At 37.1% G+C, this 19,095-nt stretch overlaps 1 protein-coding gene across 7 annotated transcripts in view; it reads left to right on the top strand.

Annotated features, from left to right (window-relative positions):
• NLGN1 (neuroligin 1) overlaps positions 1-19,095 on the top strand; it is a 957,654-nt gene that overhangs the window by 206,970 nt on the left and 731,589 nt on the right. The gene's annotated exons all lie outside the window — the stretch shown is intronic.

Below are 19,095 nucleotides of genomic sequence, written 5' to 3'. Positions count from 1 at the left end.
TATTAAGTCGTGGTATTTGTTTCCTCAGTCTTCTTTCTGTTATTATTCCAGAAGATAAAAAAGATTTTGCAGACTTCATACTAAATGTTTACAGTCTTAAAGTTACTTTAACATTTTTATATTTATGTTAAACAATTTAAAACACAGGGAAGAACATGATTCAGAAGCTACAATTAAATCAACCTTCAAATCATCCTCTAGCCAGATTGAGCAAATGTAGACACTAACAGCTGCAAGCTTGCATCTGAATGTAGCTTGTCCATGCTCCATTTTTATAGAACATTCAGTAAATCACTCAGGAAAGTATGATTTTTCTCTGGCAGTAAATCATCTAAGTGTTATTTTGACCTTATTCATAACTTTGTAGAATTTCCAGTCTTCCTACAGAAGTCATATTAATATTCTAGTGCTGTGTATTCTCTCTCTTTATGCACTTCTAATCACCTGGCTGGACCAAGTCAGATTTCATTGCATTGTGTGGGTCAGGGACTGTGCAAACTGCTCTGTTTTACTAGGGTTGCATTTGATGGAAGAAAACATAATATAACAAAATGCTCAACTGTCAATCAGAATTATTTGCTTTCAATTAGTTTGTTTTATATTTTATTTCTGTTCTTATTTTCTTTTGGTCATCCTGGTAGAATAAAAGTTATTTTTTTTAAATTTATGCCATGATGTGGATTAAAATCATTGTAATCTTAAGAAGATGGACATAGAGGTTAAACCATTAAAACAAAGTCTTATTTTTGTCCAAGTAAGAATAACTGCAGTGATTTACATGCTTTCAACTAATGTACAATACTGCAGTGGTTATTATTATGCAGCTTATCAAGCCTGTGTAATTAGCTAAGTGACTTTTGCCTCCTATCACAAAGATGTTGATTCACAAAGTCATAAATAAAGATGCTATAGAAGAATGCATAAATTGAGCATAATACATAAAAATTTGTACAATCAAAAAATGATAAGGACACCGAAAGGTAAGCTAGTACAGAGAAAGTGACCTTTATTCATATACAACTTCAAGGGAATTGGACTCAATAGGAAACTATTTTTCATTGTTCTTTGGGGGATTGTATAAACTGTTCTGTTTTACTGGGATTGCATTAAATGAAAGAAAATTTAATATAACAAAACACTCAACATATTTGGGGCTAGCAAAATTTATAGACTGTACTATTTACTTTGTCAAACTTTGAATCAATTTATAATTACCCCAAGAACAATATCTTTAGACACCTACTCTAGTTTGTATGACTTATAGTTCAAATCTATGTATTTCAATATGAAATAGTGTTAAAAACTGCTTTGGTATTTAATATGACATATTATCATGAATAAACAAATTCAGTATGTTCTTTTCACTTATATTCTGTTTGTATAATTGTCCAAAAGTTTAACTAGCAGAAGTAGTTTGTAAATTTCTAAGTGATTGTATTTTAACAGAACTGATGCTCGGATGTTAAGTTTTAAATAGAGTAAAAGATTTTTTTCTCCAGATTTCAACATTTCTCTCCTTTTCTCTCATAAAATATCTGTGTTCATCATAACATGATATTATTCTGGTTCAAGAAGGTATTTACTATCTATACATATCTATAGCCTACGGATTGTGAGTTCTACAACAGAACTCCAGAATCATATTTTTGTGTAGCATAACTGTTTTATTAAAGAAAATTTAGAGAGCTATAAGGGGAGACAAAAGTAGAGAAATATGTGTCTAAGAGACAATACAGGCCTCTCTAGGGTTGAAAAGGCTGGCTTGTTATTATTTATTTTTTTAAATTATGAGTATCTATGGTTACCTGCAGAGGCAAATATACCCCCATATCTGTACCAAGTCCAAGCTAAGGTGTGTTCACTGTATTTATTTAAGACTATTTCCTAACTGCATAGTGTGCACTACTCATCAGAATATTCCTCTTCCCAAAAAACTTATATTTAAGTACATTTACAAAGAATAAAGCATTTTTCTATAATGTTTTACCTTTTTTATTCATGGAGGTTCTGTGATCTATAATACTGCTAATGATGGTTCACATATACATAATCCCAATACCAAATCCATCACCAGTTTACCCCTCCCTCCCCAAGGTACCCAATGAACCTCCCTTTCAAACTCCCCCCCCCATCACCCCCCTACACAAATCAGTTGTGTGGATCAGAAGAACAAAGCATTTCTACACTTTAATCTGCATTAAAATAAGAAAGCATCCCTCCTCCAAAGGTTGCCTTGCAATAATTTTTAAATAGAGCTTTTATAATATTTTCCTGTCTTATTGAAGAAGAAAAGTTTCATCAATAAGCTGTCACATTTAAAACAGATTCCTATTGCACTTTTAAATCTTTTTATATTTCCCATGATGGCATTAGCCATATGTTAATTACTCTCTAGATATTTCTTCAGGGCTTTATCTATGCAAAGTTGAAGGAAAGGTGAATGCCTAAAATGAGATGACTGACAATACTAGGTCATAAGCAGATAATGTGATAGATACTAGAGTTTGGATATGGAGGTCAGACATCATTTATCATAAAAAATTATGAGAAAACATGGATTGCTATCTTTATTTTGCAAATAAGGAGCTAGGTTCTAAGAGTGTAATATTATGACCCAGTTTCTAATGCTAGTGATAGTTAGGTTTTGTTTTTGCTGATATTAGATGTCTCTATTATTGTGAAATTATCTCTTGAAGGTAATTTCTATATCAGAGGCCTTTATCTCCCCACCTCCCTCCCTCATTTACATCCTTTGTTTTAGACACTCAAATGCGCTTAGTGCTCATTTTATACTCTTAACTGAATCTTTTAGATAGTATTTTTCTGAATTGAAATTAGTTCATGCCAGTGTTAGGAACTGATTCCCAGAAAGAGGCTTGCTACTTATTTTATTGAATGCTTTTTAAATAGTAAAATCTTTTCATTCATCTCATAAAATTAAATCTTCATTCATTTTCATCTTGTCCAGATTAAGTTTCCAACCTGTTCTTCCTGGCTGCTATCAGGAATGGCTTTAATTTGTTTAAGTTTCACTATGTTTCTTTAGGTCACTCTCTTGTGAGACTTACCAACAAACAGTGAAGTGGTCAAATATTAGGCAGTAAACATGAGCAAGAAGAACGAGGAGCCCAGAGAATTCACAAAAACTATTGATTGGCTCGGGGATACCCAAGGGTTATATAGCTTTGCAATTCTCTAGCACATTGACTATTATTTGCATCATTCTTCTGCAATGAATACAGATTTACATTTTATTTCTGCATTGATATGTGATTGCTAACTCACCTTTTTTTTTCATTTACTCCAACTATTGTTATATGGAAAATTAGGATCCTTAAAGATGGATCTGATACAGTTCTTCATTCCTTGAACATTTTCTTTCTTATCTTTATAGTTTCATTATTTTTGTATACTCTGAATGATTTTCTTTTTTTCTTTTTTCTTTTTGGGTCACACCTGGCAATGCACGGGGGTTACTCCTGGCTCTGCAATCAGGAATCACCCCTGGAGGTGCTCAGGGGACCATATGGAATGCTGGGAATCGAACCCGGGTTGGCCGCGTGCAAGGCAAACACCCTCCCCGCTGTGCTATCACTCCAGCCCCTGAATGATTTTCTATACCTTAAGTAATACTGAAAAATTTCAAGAGCATTTTACACAAATATAGTACTTAATTGGTTGCTTATTTAACACGAAGACACATCATATGTACAGCAATGGTTCCTGTCACAGTGTGTGTGGGATTTTAAAATGTTTCCATGTTGTTTACCTTTTTTTCTTGGTTATATATTTCTAATTTATTTTTTACTAAAATGTGTTTATAGATTCCAGTTACTCATGTAGGCTTCCAGATATATATATAAGTAAAAAGTAATAAAATATACTTGACCTCCTAGAGCTTTTATGCTAGATTTGTCGGCTATAAACACAATAAAACCCCTAAATTGTAGTCATATAAAGATAAAAAATAAACAGAATATTGGACATGAGAAGAAGGTGTGGAAGGTAAGGAATTCTGAGTGAGATAATGCAGTCCCCAAGCATGTAAAGACCTGAGTAAGTAAGGGCATTTGAAGAAAGAGCAAAGCAAAGAGCTAGTGCAAAGGTGTTAGGGACCTGCCTTTCATCTTACAGGAAAAACCAAGATTACAATGTATCTGGAAAAAAAGGGAGAGAGAAAGATTCATAATAATATGACTTCATATTCAATCATATTTGTCTGGTTTATTAATTATAGAATGCAGTAAAGTATAGAGAAATCAGAAAGCAAATAAAAATTCCAGTCGTGTTTTTATTGTAGTCCAGTTAAGACTTGAGTATGACCAGGCTCAGACCGGTAGCATAAAGGATTGTATCACTGTGTCACTGTCACTGTCATCCTGTAGTTTATTGATTTGCTTGAGCAGGCACCAGTAATATCCCCATTAGTCTCTGCCTCGTGCTAGTGTAGCCCAATAGCGTATTGGGGGCTCTTTCAGGGTCAGGGGAATGAGGACCGTCATTGTTACTGTTATTGGCATATCGAGTACACCATGGATAGCTTGCCAGGCTCTGCCGTGCAAGGGATTGTATATATTTATATATTATGTATATATACACATATGTATATATATTTGGAAGTTATATGTTTTAATAATTTGTTGTGTACTGTTGAAGAAAATGAGAAGGTAGAGCTGATTCCTAGATTTTTGGTATGAGTATTTAGAATAGATGATATGGAAAAATTAGGATGATTCTGAGGGTAGGTAGGGTATAATGATGATCTTTTATTTTGTTCATGTTCAATTTGAGATTATTCTTAGAAATCTTAGTGTAGGTGACAATATGAAGTTTAGGAAGAGACATAGGTGACTATGCATTTGGAAGTCATTGTGATCCTGTAAGTAAAGATGCAACGCTATAAGTGAAGTAAGAATAAAGAGAATAGGAAAATTAGAGAAAATTTAAAGATAGCATGGTATCTGTCTGACAAAATGGACAGTCTAAGAGAGAGTGGGAGAATACTTGGAGTCACTTAGCTAGCATAAATAAGGAATAAAAAAAAACAGGAATCAGAGCAATAGTATAGCAGTTAGGGTACTTGCCTTGCACATGACTGACCTGGATCTGATCCCTGCCACCATGTATGATCTCTCCGTGCCTGCCAGGAATAATCCCTGAGTGCAGAGTTAGAAATAAACCGAGTACCACTGGTGGCCCAAAGAATACCTCTCCCCGCAGAGGCAAGAAGGTGGGTGTAAGGACAATAAAGGTGCTCTTTGTTCAGAATGTGAAGATGAAAGATATTAGGTATATTTGTATAGTGGGAAAGAAAGAATTGAAAATGGAGGAACAATTTAAAAGGTCACAGAAATGCTAGAATTAATCTTTAGGAGAAAGATAGGATTTAGTATATAATTGGATATTTGGGATTAAAAGGAAATTAGGTAGATATTTTAACTAACATGTGACTAAATGGAGTACATGAGTATTAGTGCAAGTATTTACAATTAAATATTTCTATTTTAATTTTTTCATTTCTAACATTAAGAAAGGTAAAATGTAGAATTAAAATTGGCAATCTTATGTTACACCTGGCGATACTCCGAGATTGTTCTTGACTCTGCATTCAGGGATCATTCTGGTGGGTTTGGAGGGCTACATGGAATTCTGCGGATCAAACACTCTACCTAATGTACTATTCCCCTGAATAGTTTTTTTAACTTTCAATTTGGGGTTGGTGGTACAACAGGGAATACTTACTTGTCATTAAACTTGTAATCATGTTTGGACACATGAAAGGCAAGCACTTGACTCAATAAATTATCTCCATTCCGTAGAATTTTTTTAAATCTGTATTAACTTACTTTCCAATGTTTATGTGAGATTCCATTCCCATATTTTGTAACTGCACAAATTAAAGATCAAAAAGATTGATTATTTCTAGTATCATTTCCAGAGATTCAGAATTTTTGGTGGTCAGTGTATTCCTTTGAAGAGGTTATTTTAGAACATAAGGCATACAACCGAACAACCAAACTAAGTAGACTCAACAACAATCCTGTTGTATGGGGTCCCAGATCCCAGGTCCCAGATGAAATTGGTAGCCAATTTGTAAGAAGAAAAATCACTTCATACTGTAATCTTTATAACATATGGTTCATTTGGTGGTTGAAGATGAATGGGAAACTAGATTGAACCAGAGATTTTATTTTATATTTGAATTAGTAGCATTGGACAGATGTCATTAAGTCTTCCAAAAGCTAAACAGTTTTAGTTGGAACTCAAAATGAAGCTGATTTAAAGGGTTGTAAAGTTTTAAAAGAGCAACATGAGTTGTCCTATTGTTTACTGAGTGACAGGGTGAGTTTTCTGAAGCAGATGATTAAAAGACCATTACAGTTGCCCAATTCAATTTTTCTAGAGAAAACGTACTCTTATTTTCCTTATAGAAACTGGGGTTGAAGTTGAAAGCATTTAAGAATTATGCCACTAGCAAAAAGAGTTATGCCCAAAAATAAATCCTTTGTAGAAATTGTTTCTTTTTCTGCCTCTTATCCAATGATATACCATATTTTCTTTATGGACTGTTGCCCAGGCATCATGTATTAATAATAGCAGATGTTACTAGTTTAATAAATACAAAGCAGTCTTTGTATTTATTTTAAATTTTAATTCAAATTTCCTTGTTCTGGATGTGATAAATCTAATACTAAGGTACTGGAATATTCTACCTGGAGGTTCTAAAGCAGAATATCTCCTGCCTCTTTCATAGTTTCTGGTGGTTTCCAATAGCCTATGGTGTTCTTTGGCTTACGTTTGCATCACTGCAGTCTTTACATCTCTTTTCATTGTCTCTTCTCCCTGAGATGCTCAGTGTTTCTGAATATTTTCATCACACCACGCCCTTAGTTTTTTAGTGTAGCCAAGTCTTATTCAACATTCTTTTTAGCTTTACTGAATGCTATAGTTATCCTTTAGATATTTCTTTCTTGATTCCAGAAGCTTAGAGTATCAATGAAAAACCAAAGAGGTCAGAAATCAGAGCTTATATGCTATAAAACATGTCACCTTTGGTTATTACATTTTATAATGGCAATGATGATCAATTTTCAAGTCAACCCACTTGAAGCCACATTAGCCAAATATGTCTGTATGTATATATATGCAGCACATACTCATATGTATTTGATCCACGTATTTCTATATTCACATAATTTTAAGTAATCCACAGAAAATCATGGACATCTACACAAACACATAACCCAGTAAGAGACAAACTCAAGGGCCTTTCTAATCAGATTACACTATAGTGTACATGGTTTTCTTGAAAGGATACCAGTCATTAGAATTATGACCCACCCTAAGTCAGTATGACCTCATCTTAGTCACATTTATAATGTCTTGATTTCTAAGGCCTTTGCATTCCTCTGCTAGGTTTGCCTTGATGAAATTCATTAAGTCAAGAAGCTTAAACCACAATTTCTTAGTGGTTCAAGTATAATTAAGATATTTTATGTTATTATTATTTTTTAATTAATCACCATGACATAGTTAGAAAGATAACATGATTAAGTTTCAGTCATACACCTATACCTCCACCAGTGTACATTTTCTACTACCAATGTCCCACATACCTCTCCCACCACCCCTACCTCAACCCAGCCCCTGCCTCTAATGGCAGACAATTTCCTTCTTACTATCTCTATTCCTTTGGGCATTGTGGTTTGCAATACAGATACTGAGAGGTCATCAAGTTTGGTCCTTTACTTTCTTTCAGCATACACCTCTCATCCTGAGCAATCCCTCCAACCATCATTGACATAGTAATTCCTCTGGGAAAACCAGTGCTAATATCTACTGCTGATCTCCAGCTTGTCTAAGTTTTCCCTCACTCTACGCCTCAGCTCACTGCCATTCCAAGTGGGTCAAGCCTCAGTCTGAAGCTCAAATCTTTCTCCAGAGAATTAATATTCTATTTGGCATCATACTTTGTCAAAAGGTAGGTCTGGAGGCTTCGGAGCTGCCTCTGAATGAGAGCCAAACAGCCTGTGAGTGTCCCTCAGGACTCAGCATAACACGTTCCGCTCTCTCCCCGAAAGCCACACTGCCTGACAGCTAGTTTTTGGCCCTTAGACACATTCAGGGAGAATCCACCATCTACTCTGCCAAGACTTTGTTTTAAGAAGAGGTTCTGGGGCCAGAGCAATTATGCAAAGGGTAAGGCTCCTTCTTGCCTTTCACGTGGTCAGGAGTGATCCCTGAGCGCAGACCCACAAGTAAGCCCTGAGCATATTCATATGTGGCCTCTAAACAAAAACGAACAAAAAAAGAGATGACTACAAAAGGGCCTTGAGTTGCTTAATTTTTTTGGAAAAAATTTATTTGGGGAACTAATTTTATTTCAAGCTAAAATTTCTGTCTAGGTTCTAAATAGAATCTAGTTTCTATAATGACCATTAAAATGTGTTATATTTCACCTTGCTTTGAAAGGCTTAAGTTCTTGTATTTTTTTCTTCTTTTTTTAAAAATGAAGCAAGGTCATTTTTATTGAATGAAATTTAACTTAGAAAGATGAGACGGAAGGAAAAGAGTGGAATATATATTCAAGAGAGAGCATGGGCTAGTGTATATTTTTCTTTTTTGACTTTATTAAATTCATTGGCCACCTGGACATTTCACCCCTAGATCCTTTCAGAGAAAAAAAAAAGATAAAACATTGTAAAATGAGGGAGGGCCCCATATTTTCATTAAATGAAATATTGGATGATTGTAATTCTTTTTTCTTTTCACTTTTTTCTCCACCTATTGTCTATTTACGTATGCACACTTATTTATGCATTTATTTGTCATCACAGTTGGTATTGATGTTCTGTGTGCTTCATTCCTTGTCCAAGAGGCACTGCCTTCTGATTTCTCCATGGTCATTTCTCCTCTCAGTCTGGGCATGGGTAAAGCACCGATGTGTAGGGCCACTGGAGACTAAATGTCCTTGCCTCTAGACAGTATCCAAGGCTGTGACAACCTGCCTGCTAATAGTAGTATGTAGGGGACTTTTTGTTGGTTTCCAAGTCAGTTTAACTAAGCAAATATAAGGCTGATTTTACATTCAATCTCCAAACAAAGTGAGGAAACGACTGTTTCTGTGGAAAAGAAAAGGTAATGATGCTGATATTTGGCACTGTGTTCCCTATAATAAAACATTTAATTAAATCTTTAAGTATGTATGGAGTACAAACTATGCACATTAGAATAGAACACATCAGGCATAACCAAAACTATAATTATATCAGCCCTGGTGCCTAAACCCACCTTAGTTACTCTGCCAAGAAGCAGTGATTTAAAACTTTCTATCCATCTGTTTTTTTTTAAGCCTAGGCTATACCTATACAAATCTCTGTAAAGCTGGTGTATTGATACACCAGCTGCTGAGTTACTGGGTTCAGACTATGTCTCACATGTTTAATTAACAACTATCCTTTTGGTGTCCTTTTGACACTTTTTTTTTGTCTCATATTTGCAGGGGACTGTGGTAAGACCCCAGATATAGAGATAAAGAGAGCATTAAAGAAATTTCCCTATTCTGTGGGGTTGGCAGGTATAGAAAGAGAAAATGGTTTTGAGTAAGTTCCCAGAGGAAAAAGATCAAGGAACATTGTGGTAGCACATGAGCCTAGTGGCCATTCTCTGATTTACAGGTGCATTGTAATACTTTTCCGTGATCTGAACACTCCAAAATGAATCCTGTCATTACCTGATGCTGTCCCAGGCTAGTGTAAGGTCATTTTGTTAAGAAACTACAAAGTAAGCTATTTCTGAGTGCGTGTTTCAATATCTGATTAGTTATTTGCGTGGGCATATGGAAATATACTTATGCATATTTATCAAGCTCCTCTTCCAATTAAATAGTTGTCTTCTCTTATTGATAAAATGTTTTCAAACTTTAAAAATACTACCTTCCCACTTGAGACATGTTGAATATAATTAGAAATAATGGAACCAAACTTGGGGAAAAAATTATGAAATTAAAACAAATAGCATGAAAGGATTTTTCACTATGAGTAACCCATGGTAACATAGAGAAGCTTCATAATAAGCAAATGTATTTTCAAAATATAGTTTTTAACTGTAGGTGATGAATAATGGAGGCTGCTGAAGAAATAGCCTCCAAATCAGTGAGGTGTTTTTGGATCATGAAATTCTAGGAACTCACCAAAGTGACCTTTCAGGCATGGGGCAGCCATCTCTTGCTCATGACACTCGGATACTGCAGACAGTACCTTCCTACTCCAGGAACTCTCCTCCTTTTTTAACTTCCCTCACTTTTACCTTCAGCCTCCACCACTTTGTTCTGGAATCACAAAAACCTTCTTAAAGGTCTTCCTACTTCTGGTCTTGCTCTCCATTTCACGCAGGGGTTTCCTGTGACTTTTAGACTAAATGTAGTATTTCTGAATAAGATTCTACATTGTGACTACTTCAGACTTATTTCATTTATTTGGCCTGGCTCTCTAGAGTCTAGAATTTGGTTTTTCTGGTTTCCTTCAGATTATCAACATAGATGTGTGTGTGTGTGCATGCGTGTGTGAGTGTGTGTGTTTATGCATGTTTTTATATGTGTGTGTGCATGTGTGTGTGTGTGTGATGTGTTGCCTCAGGTCAAACCCAAATCCTCATACTTGCTAGGCATGTATTTTATGTTGATCCAGCTTATAATTACCTTTTTTTAAAAAAGAATATCTACCTCAGGAATGTTGAACTTGCTATTCCATCTATTTGGAATATACGAGGTCTATTGTTTCTTACCCTAAATCTTATCTTTTTAGGTTAGGTAAGATACTACCTTTTCAAAGAAATTTTGCTAAACACTGTTTTAAACTATTTTTAAAGTAACCTCAGCTTACCCTCTTCCTCCAGTTATTTTATACCTCACTGGTTATTTACTCCATTGCATTTTAATCTCCATGCAAAAGTATCTTGTTCATTAATGTGCATGCATATTTTCTGTCTGCTCCAGAAGAACATTTCTCTTTTTCACCGCTCTAGCCACGGTTCTCACAATGGTTTCTATAAATATTCATTGAAAGCATAAACAGCCTTAAGAAACAATATACTTTGTTGAAGAGAGCCTTCATCTCCCACCATCTGGATTTATTTGAGTAATATTATACCTGCTGTCATTCTTCACCAGACATAGCCAGGAAGAATATATGCTACTCCTCTCTGCCATGCAATCACTATTTGTTTATGGCTCCCCAAATGAAGAAAATTTCAAAGCCAGCATCACAGTTCTTAACTAAGAAATAACAGTGTTCAGTGGCTTAGTGTCTGACAGATAGAACCTGGACGGTGCTTCTGCGGCCCTTGGGGGCTGAATGCTGCCAGCAGCCAAGGCTCTTGGCTCTCTGCCTGTGTACGTTACTGCCAGCCTTATTGCCGCTGCACTGAATTTATATTTCAATACAGGACGCCAACAACGCATTTGTGTAATAGGAGCACAGAGAATGATTTTTTGTTTCCAGGTCAGAAACTTCATTTTCCCTTCCCACCTTCTAATTTAATTTCCCTTTCCTCTCTCCTAACCCCAATTTTCCTCCCGTGACAAATATATCTTCTCTTGTAATTTTTTTTATTTTCTTTGTCCTTGTTCTACTATCGAACTTTATGACAGGACTTTTTGCCAATGTTTCTGCTAAGGTTTTTCATCTGGGGTTACTAAAGAGCCTGAGTACTAGATAAAGAGGGTTCTAACTGGTTTTAAAGGATTGTCTGCATTGACTGAAATAGCTTCCCCAGCCGGCTGTCCTTGGAATCTCTTTATGACTTAGCCTGCATTTGATTTCTATCACCTTTAACATGCACATGTACCCCACGATTATTTGCAATTTTCTTAATTCACTAGATATTAGCAATTACTTATGTTCCCAGAAAAAGTCAGCCATCTATTAAATGGAGCAAACCAGAGAATGAGAACTTTACTGACTGTACATTGCTCTAGACAGAGGTTTTATACTATGGTTAGAGTTCAATTAGAGGTTGGTAAATCGTGTATTTGAGCTTAGCAGATAATATGTAGTTTAGATTGCTGAGATAAATAGATTGGCCAGTGCTTTTCAGAGAATTCTGGGATAGGATGTTAGGAATTTGGGGGTGGAGAAACATAGCAGGACTGTAACACTGTCATCCCATTGTTCATTGATTTGCTCAGGGGGGACCAATAATGTCTTCATTGTGAGACTTGTTGTTACTGTTTTTGGCATATCGAATATGCCACAGGTAGCTTGCCAGGATCTGCTGTGTGGGTGGGATACTCTTGATATCTTGCTGGGATCTCCAAGAGGGACGGAGGAATCGAACCCAGATTGGCCGCATGCAAGGCAAATGCCCTACCTGCTGTGCTATTGCTCCAGTCCAGGAGAAACATAGTAAGAACAATATTGACCTAGAAACTATGAACTTAGTTGAAAAGAAATACGATTTCAAAGCCCTGTATCTTAGAATACATTGCAGAGTTGATAGATATTCAGAGGATGCATTAGGGAAAACTCTGGAACTCTAACATCATCTAGATCTTGATGTCTGATGACAATCTCTCCCCCCTAAACACCTCTATTTATTTTCCTCAAGGTCATACAAATAGAGGCAGATGCACCACATTTAGCCAACAAAAATCACATCAGTTCAGGGACAGATCGTAGGATTTTGTCGACCTGATATTCTCTACCTCTGTTCTAGGTTATGCATATCATTAAAAAAATGAAATGTTTTATCTAAATAGATTAACAGTTTAAAATAATCTTTTTAACAGGAGTGTAATATTCATTCAATGTTGAAAAATTTAGGAAGGTAGGTAGTAGAAGATTATTGCAATGGTATTTCAGTGACCAAAAGGCCTCTTTAAAGTGAATTAATGTGAGAGAGAGTCAGAAAAGAGATAATAGTGTGAATAGTGTGATAGTGTATCCTCACATATATCCTTCAGTAGCACAGCATCTTGCTCTTTGCTGTTTCCTTCCTGCTGTCTTTATTTTCTTTAATAAACCTCCTCAAACATTTTTTAGTAGGATTCAAGAGGGAGGGCAGAATAGCTAGTTTAAATAAAGAAGTTAAGTTGAAGTAAAGAGAAAATGTCAAAGGAAGTAGAGAAAGATAAAAAGGAAATAAGACTCAGAAAACAAGTGGAAGGACAGTTTTGGATATTAGACAATTTTTTTGTTAACTTCCATATGATGCCTGATGTAAGCTAAACTCTTGAATACAAATTATATACATATATGCACAAACATATATATGTACATATATATGCATGAATTCATTTATGTCTAATTTCACTGACTCATCTTTTAATAATAGAATTTGACAGAGAATTAAAAAGGGAAGTATGTAAGAACAAGACAGAGACAAATAACAGTGAAGTATGTCAGTGGACAGAGAAAATAGTCATAACTCAGTAACATTCCCTTCATTGGGGCAAACTTGAAAGTGAAAAGGAAGACATACATAGATAGCAAATCATAAACTGTCAACTAGAAATATGGATAATTGCTAAAAAGAACAGACAGGTGCATAATTCATGTAGACTTTTATTAATGAGTAGTAAAAGGAACAATTTTTTCAGAACACTAGTATCACCTGTCTGAACATGTGGAGAGGGGCCTGGAGCATGGCTGTAGCTAGGTTTCAGTGGTCTTTGGCTGCCAGGAGCTCTGCTCAGGGTGGGGAGGGAAGCTGGAGCCCATCCCCTTCGAGGGGCCCCGGGGAAGACAGCCAGGCGTGCGGGCAAGAGACTCTGCATGAAGGTACCGGCAGAGGAACCCAGGTGTGTGTAATCCCATCAACAGCCAACATCCAGAGATTTAAAAGCGAGCTCCCAGAAGAGATCGAAGCAGAGAGTCTCTTCCACACATTCATATGGGCCTCACACATGAAGGCACCAGCAGAGGAACCCAGGTGTGTGTAATCCCATCAACGGCCAATATCCAGAGACTTAAAAGTGAGCTCCCAGAAGCGCACTATCTTATAGCCTACTTCTCCCTCTCAGAGAAACTGACAAGCTTCTGACAGTTTCCTGCCCACATGGGACAGTCTTGCAAGCTTCCCATGGTGTATTTATATGCTAAATCCAGTAACAAGCTGGATCCCATTTCCCTGACTCAGGGAAAGGATGAATGGAGAGGTTAGTGAGCCCGCTCGAGAAATCTGTGATTAATAAGATTTCATGATCTTGATCATATCACTTATCGTCCCGTTGATCATCGATTTGCTCCAGTGAGCACCAGTAACATCTCCGTTCATCCCTGTCATGTGCTTTTATCAGTCTCTCCTTACTTGACCTTCCCAATGCTGCCATATTGGGGACTCTTTCAGGGTCAGGGGAATGAGGCCCATTATTGTTACTACTTTTGGCATATTGAATACACCACGGGTAGCTTGCCAGGCTCTGCCATGCAGGTGGGATACTTTTGGTTTTCTTACTGGGCTCTCCAAGAGGGACGGAGGCTTTTGGGGTGGCTTCTAATCACCATTATAGGTGCTCCCAGTCTATCAAATGCAAGCTTTTCATCAACTGCCATGTTGTCGACCAAATACTGCATCACTCTCTTCCAGGAGCTTTGTTTTATAGTCTCTTGATCTTGGCCATTGAAGAGATTACATAGCACTGGGGACAGTTTGTGGGTGTCACTGCCAAACTAATGGAAAACTGGGGATCTGGGTGGAGGAAGCCCAGTCCCAATCTGAGCTGGCTTGGAGATCTCAGCCACGGGTCCGCATAGCTGGGTTCCTCTGCTGGTTCCTTCATGCATGAGACTCATCCAAGCATGTGGAGAATATCCTTTAGCATGGCTGTTGTTGAGTTCTGGAGGTTTTTGGCTGCTGGGATTCTGTTAGGGGCAGGGAGGGAAACTCAACCTGCCCCAGAAGGGTCCCAGTGAAGACAGCCTAGTGCGGGGGCAGAGGTTCTGCAGAACACTAGTAAGAAAATGTATGCTAACTTCATGCAACATGTAACGATAGGGCATCTAGCATGTGGTATGCTTTATGCTATGTATTGGAATACAGACACATACTATGTATGATTAACCATGCAGACAAGCATGCATGTGCTACACTTGGTTACTTCATAATCTAGTGTGAAGGAAAATTATGGTCAAAGTCATATAATGCACTATTAGAGTGATAATGTGGGGGATAAAATATTCTGAATCTCTTAAGAGGAATGCTAAGAAAGAACTCAGCAGTTTTGATGAAAATCAGAAGTTTCTTAAAAATGGCACCAGTTTGTTTCAGCCCAGAAAAATAGGAGGCTCTCAGCAGACAGAGATCTAGAGTCTTGCTCAGTAAAAGAAAGACACAGGAGTTAGAAAACTTTGGGAACAGTAAGTGTTCAGAAATTTAAATCACAGGAAATTCTGAATTGTGTTACAATATCATATATTGCCAAATATATCACTTGTATCACTTGTCATCCTGTTGCTCATCGATTTGCTCGCGTGGGCTCCAGTAACGTCTCTATTTGTCCCTGTCACGTGCTAGTGTAGCCCAAAGGCATCTGCTTGCTCCAGGGACAGAAAGAGCCTCAAACCATTTGTTCAGGGTCTTGATGAAGAAGTCTGACCATCTCGTAGGTGGGCGTCCAGGCATTTTTTTGATGTCCTTTAGAATCAAGTTGGTAATGGATGTAGTCCAGCGGTCATCTCCAAATTTCCAAATTACATTTCCTGTCCAGTCCATCTGATTTTCAATGCCTTGGCAAACGAGGCAGTGTCCCTGATTCTCAATCGTCAATGGAGGTCGGAACTCTGGATTCATTCTCTCAATTGAGTGAAATGTGATACTCCATGCAGAGCTCTTTCCATTCCTCTTTGGGAGACCCGAATAGTGTTCTCATCCTGTTTTCGTAGGGCACAAGTCTCTGAGGCGTATATTAGTGCAGGAAGAACGGTGGAGTAGAAAAGATGTGCCCAGAGCTGGAGGTTCTTCATCCTTTTAACTGCTTCTTCAATGCTCTTGAAGGTGTTCCACGCTGCTCTCTTCCTCCTATGCAGTTCAGATGCCAGGTCATTCATTTATCATGTTGAGTTCTCGACCTAGGTACATATAACTGCTGCATTCAGAGATGTTCATTCCACTGAGAGGAAATGGAACATCAGGAACTAGTCCGTTTCTCATGAACATTGTCTTTGTGAGATTCAGCTGCAGTCTGACCTTTCCACACTCACAGTTGAAGTTGGCCAAATTTTACTGTCAGTATATTTTAATAGTTTAATAAGTAATTTTGATAATAAGAAGTATGATTTCAGAGAATACTGGGTAAGAAATAAAATGATGGAAATTGATTAGGTGAGAGGAAAAGGAGGCTAGATTGAAGGTAATGGCCCTGTAGTTCATAGGAAAAGTGGCTGATGGTGGAAGTAAAATGTGATGGATTTGAAAGACATTTCAAAGAGAAATTAGCAAAATTGGAAATGGATTGAATATAAAGCTAGGCTGTGAGCAAGAATGCTTTGACAAGGCTGACAGCATATTGGAGACTTCATTGCCCAGAGAATGGTGTTGCTGTTAATAAATCATATTTTTAGAACTATTCTAGGTATAGATGAGCTTGTAAAATTTCAATAACATTGATCATGCAGATGAATTTACCATCCCTTACTTTCTACTTATAATCATGAAGTTTTTTATGCCTTTGTAATGTCTTCAAATAAAATATTAACCTCATAAACAAAAATAGTACTTCAAAATATTCTATATTCATTTTTCTAACAAAAGGGGGTGATTTATCTTTTACAGTCAAATTTCCCTATTACTGTGAATTTTAGTAGTAAATAGCTCTAGATTTCCCAAAAAGAAATGAATAGGGTACATAATACTTCCCTGAGAAAAAGGCCACCCATTGCTATTGACTGACTATGATTTTCATTGACAAGCCAAGATCGAGAAATGTATCCAAGGCCAGTTAGTCTAGCTCAGCCTGTTTTTCTCTCTATTTAATAGCTCATATCAAGGCCTGTGTTTATTTGCATGGAAGTGAAATGAACCCAAAGCATCTGAAAGCAGGAAAACTGCATAACTGGCTGTGAAAAGTACAGATGGAATTGGTGAGGCTTTTTCCTGAGACTAGTACACCTAGATGATTAAAACCCCATAAACCTCTGAGAAAAACTGAGAATACAGAATGTGGGACATGAAGTAGAAAATTATCTAAAGCAATGGCAGGAACATCTGGCAAAATCAGAGCATGACAGAAAGCCCAAATAGCTTTTTCATTCTGACCTGCTGAAAAAAGAAAAGTAATAGTCCCAGGGAAAATGTGGGCAAAATCAAACCCATTTTTGGATTTTGGGCAAATGAAATTTTTACACTTATTAGAGAATCATGCTAATCACTTCTTAAAAGTTATTTAAATAGGAAGATAGCTTTTTACAGGAGGCTTCTGGAAAATTAAAAAGAAGAAAAGTTACTAAATGATTCAATTAATAAACACAGCAAGTTGCCATATTTTTGCCCAATAACAGATGTAGGCCTTGGGGGAGTCTTCCAGATCATTGAACAAATGACTTCTTTAGTGCAATAATTACACTGAAAGAGTTAAAAGAGTTTTTAAGTTCATTTTGTACCCCAGGGAGTGTTGAGTCTCAGGGATGCTTGGTGCATGAAGAACTAGGCAATATCCTTTGGCATGGAAATCAACAGTACTGTTTGGATATTGACAGCAGGGAAATCTATAGTGTATTTTCAAGAATGAGAAAGAAGCTAGGACAAGTATATGTAAAATTAAATATAAAGGAATGTGATGATTTTCATGAAAGAAGAAAAAGCAAATATATTTGGGTCCTGAAAGAAGGGGTAATACTTGTGAATGCATTCTGGGTTGAGAATAGAGAGAAAGTGATGGAATTTTTTGGTTTTTGTTTTTGGGGTCACACCTGGTGATGCACAGGGATTACTCCTGGCTTATTCAGTCAGGAATTACTCCTGGCTGTGCTCAGAGGACCATATGGGATGCTGGGAACTGAATGAGGGTCGGCCGTGTGCAAGGCAAATGTCCTACCCACTGTGCTATCGCTCCAGCCCCAGAAAGTGATGGAATTTTCTGAGTAGTTTTTTGTATATCAGGAAAGATCACGTGGCCGTATAAGTGGCCACGCAGTTTAGAGAAATAATCCTCATCCCCACATACAGGAGCTATGTTAGTAGAAGGTCAGTGTCACCGTGGGGTTCTTGGTGGTGGAACGTGTGCACTGGTGAATGGATGGGTGTTTGATCATTGTATGACTGAGACTTAATCCCGAAAGCTTTGTAACTGTTCTCATGGTGATTCAATTAAAAAAGAAAAAGGAGAAAGTGATGGAATTTAAGATGATCTTGAATCATGTAGACTTGGAGCAGATAGGGAACAAGTGAGCTGAGAAAAGGCAGTAGAATGAACAAAGAGATCCAAGGCCATGGGAAAGAACATGGATTGTGGACTAGGGAGAGAGTGAAAGCACTGGGATATATGCTTTGCATGATGTGGCCTGAATTTGATCCCCTCCACTGCATTGTCCTTTGTCATTGAGCACCACCAGATGTGGCCCTACCTTCAGAAAAAAACAAGTAAAAGGAAGTTTTTGACTATCTTGTGGTTTAAGGTAGGATGAGAAACATGTAATGAGTCCCAGGAAGGAAAGATTGATAGCGACTTTTGTGAAGGACTCTGAATGCCAGCGTAAGGATTTTGCATTTAATTTGGTAGGCAAAGGGGAGCCACCAGATGTTTGTGCATAAGAGAGCGACGTGATTAAAACTGTTTTAGAAAGATTAATTTGGCAGTTGTCTTTAGCTAGATTGATGTTGCAAGAGACTAGGAATTAGTAAAAAGTAATTAAAGGCCTTTTACGGTTGTGTCATATGATAAGAAGTTGATAGTAATTTTAAAATCTTATAAGCACATTTAATTTTCCTGCAGTTCCATTGATATTGATATTTAAAAGACTCCTAGGGATTGCCTGTGAAGAATTCTACTAGCTTTTTATTTTCTCAAAGAAAGAAAGGAATGTTTGAACTGGTCTATATATAGTTGGAAGAGTGGTTCGCTGAAGAGGGAACTGTGCACTCCCATCAGTCCAACAGCTG

The sequence above is a fragment of the Sorex araneus genome, chromosome 2 (assembly GCF_027595985.1).
Source record: "Sorex araneus isolate mSorAra2 chromosome 2, mSorAra2.pri, whole genome shotgun sequence".
Lineage (NCBI taxonomy): Eukaryota > Metazoa > Chordata > Mammalia > Eulipotyphla > Soricidae > Sorex > Sorex araneus.
This window is presented reverse-complemented; position numbering and strand designations above follow the sequence as displayed.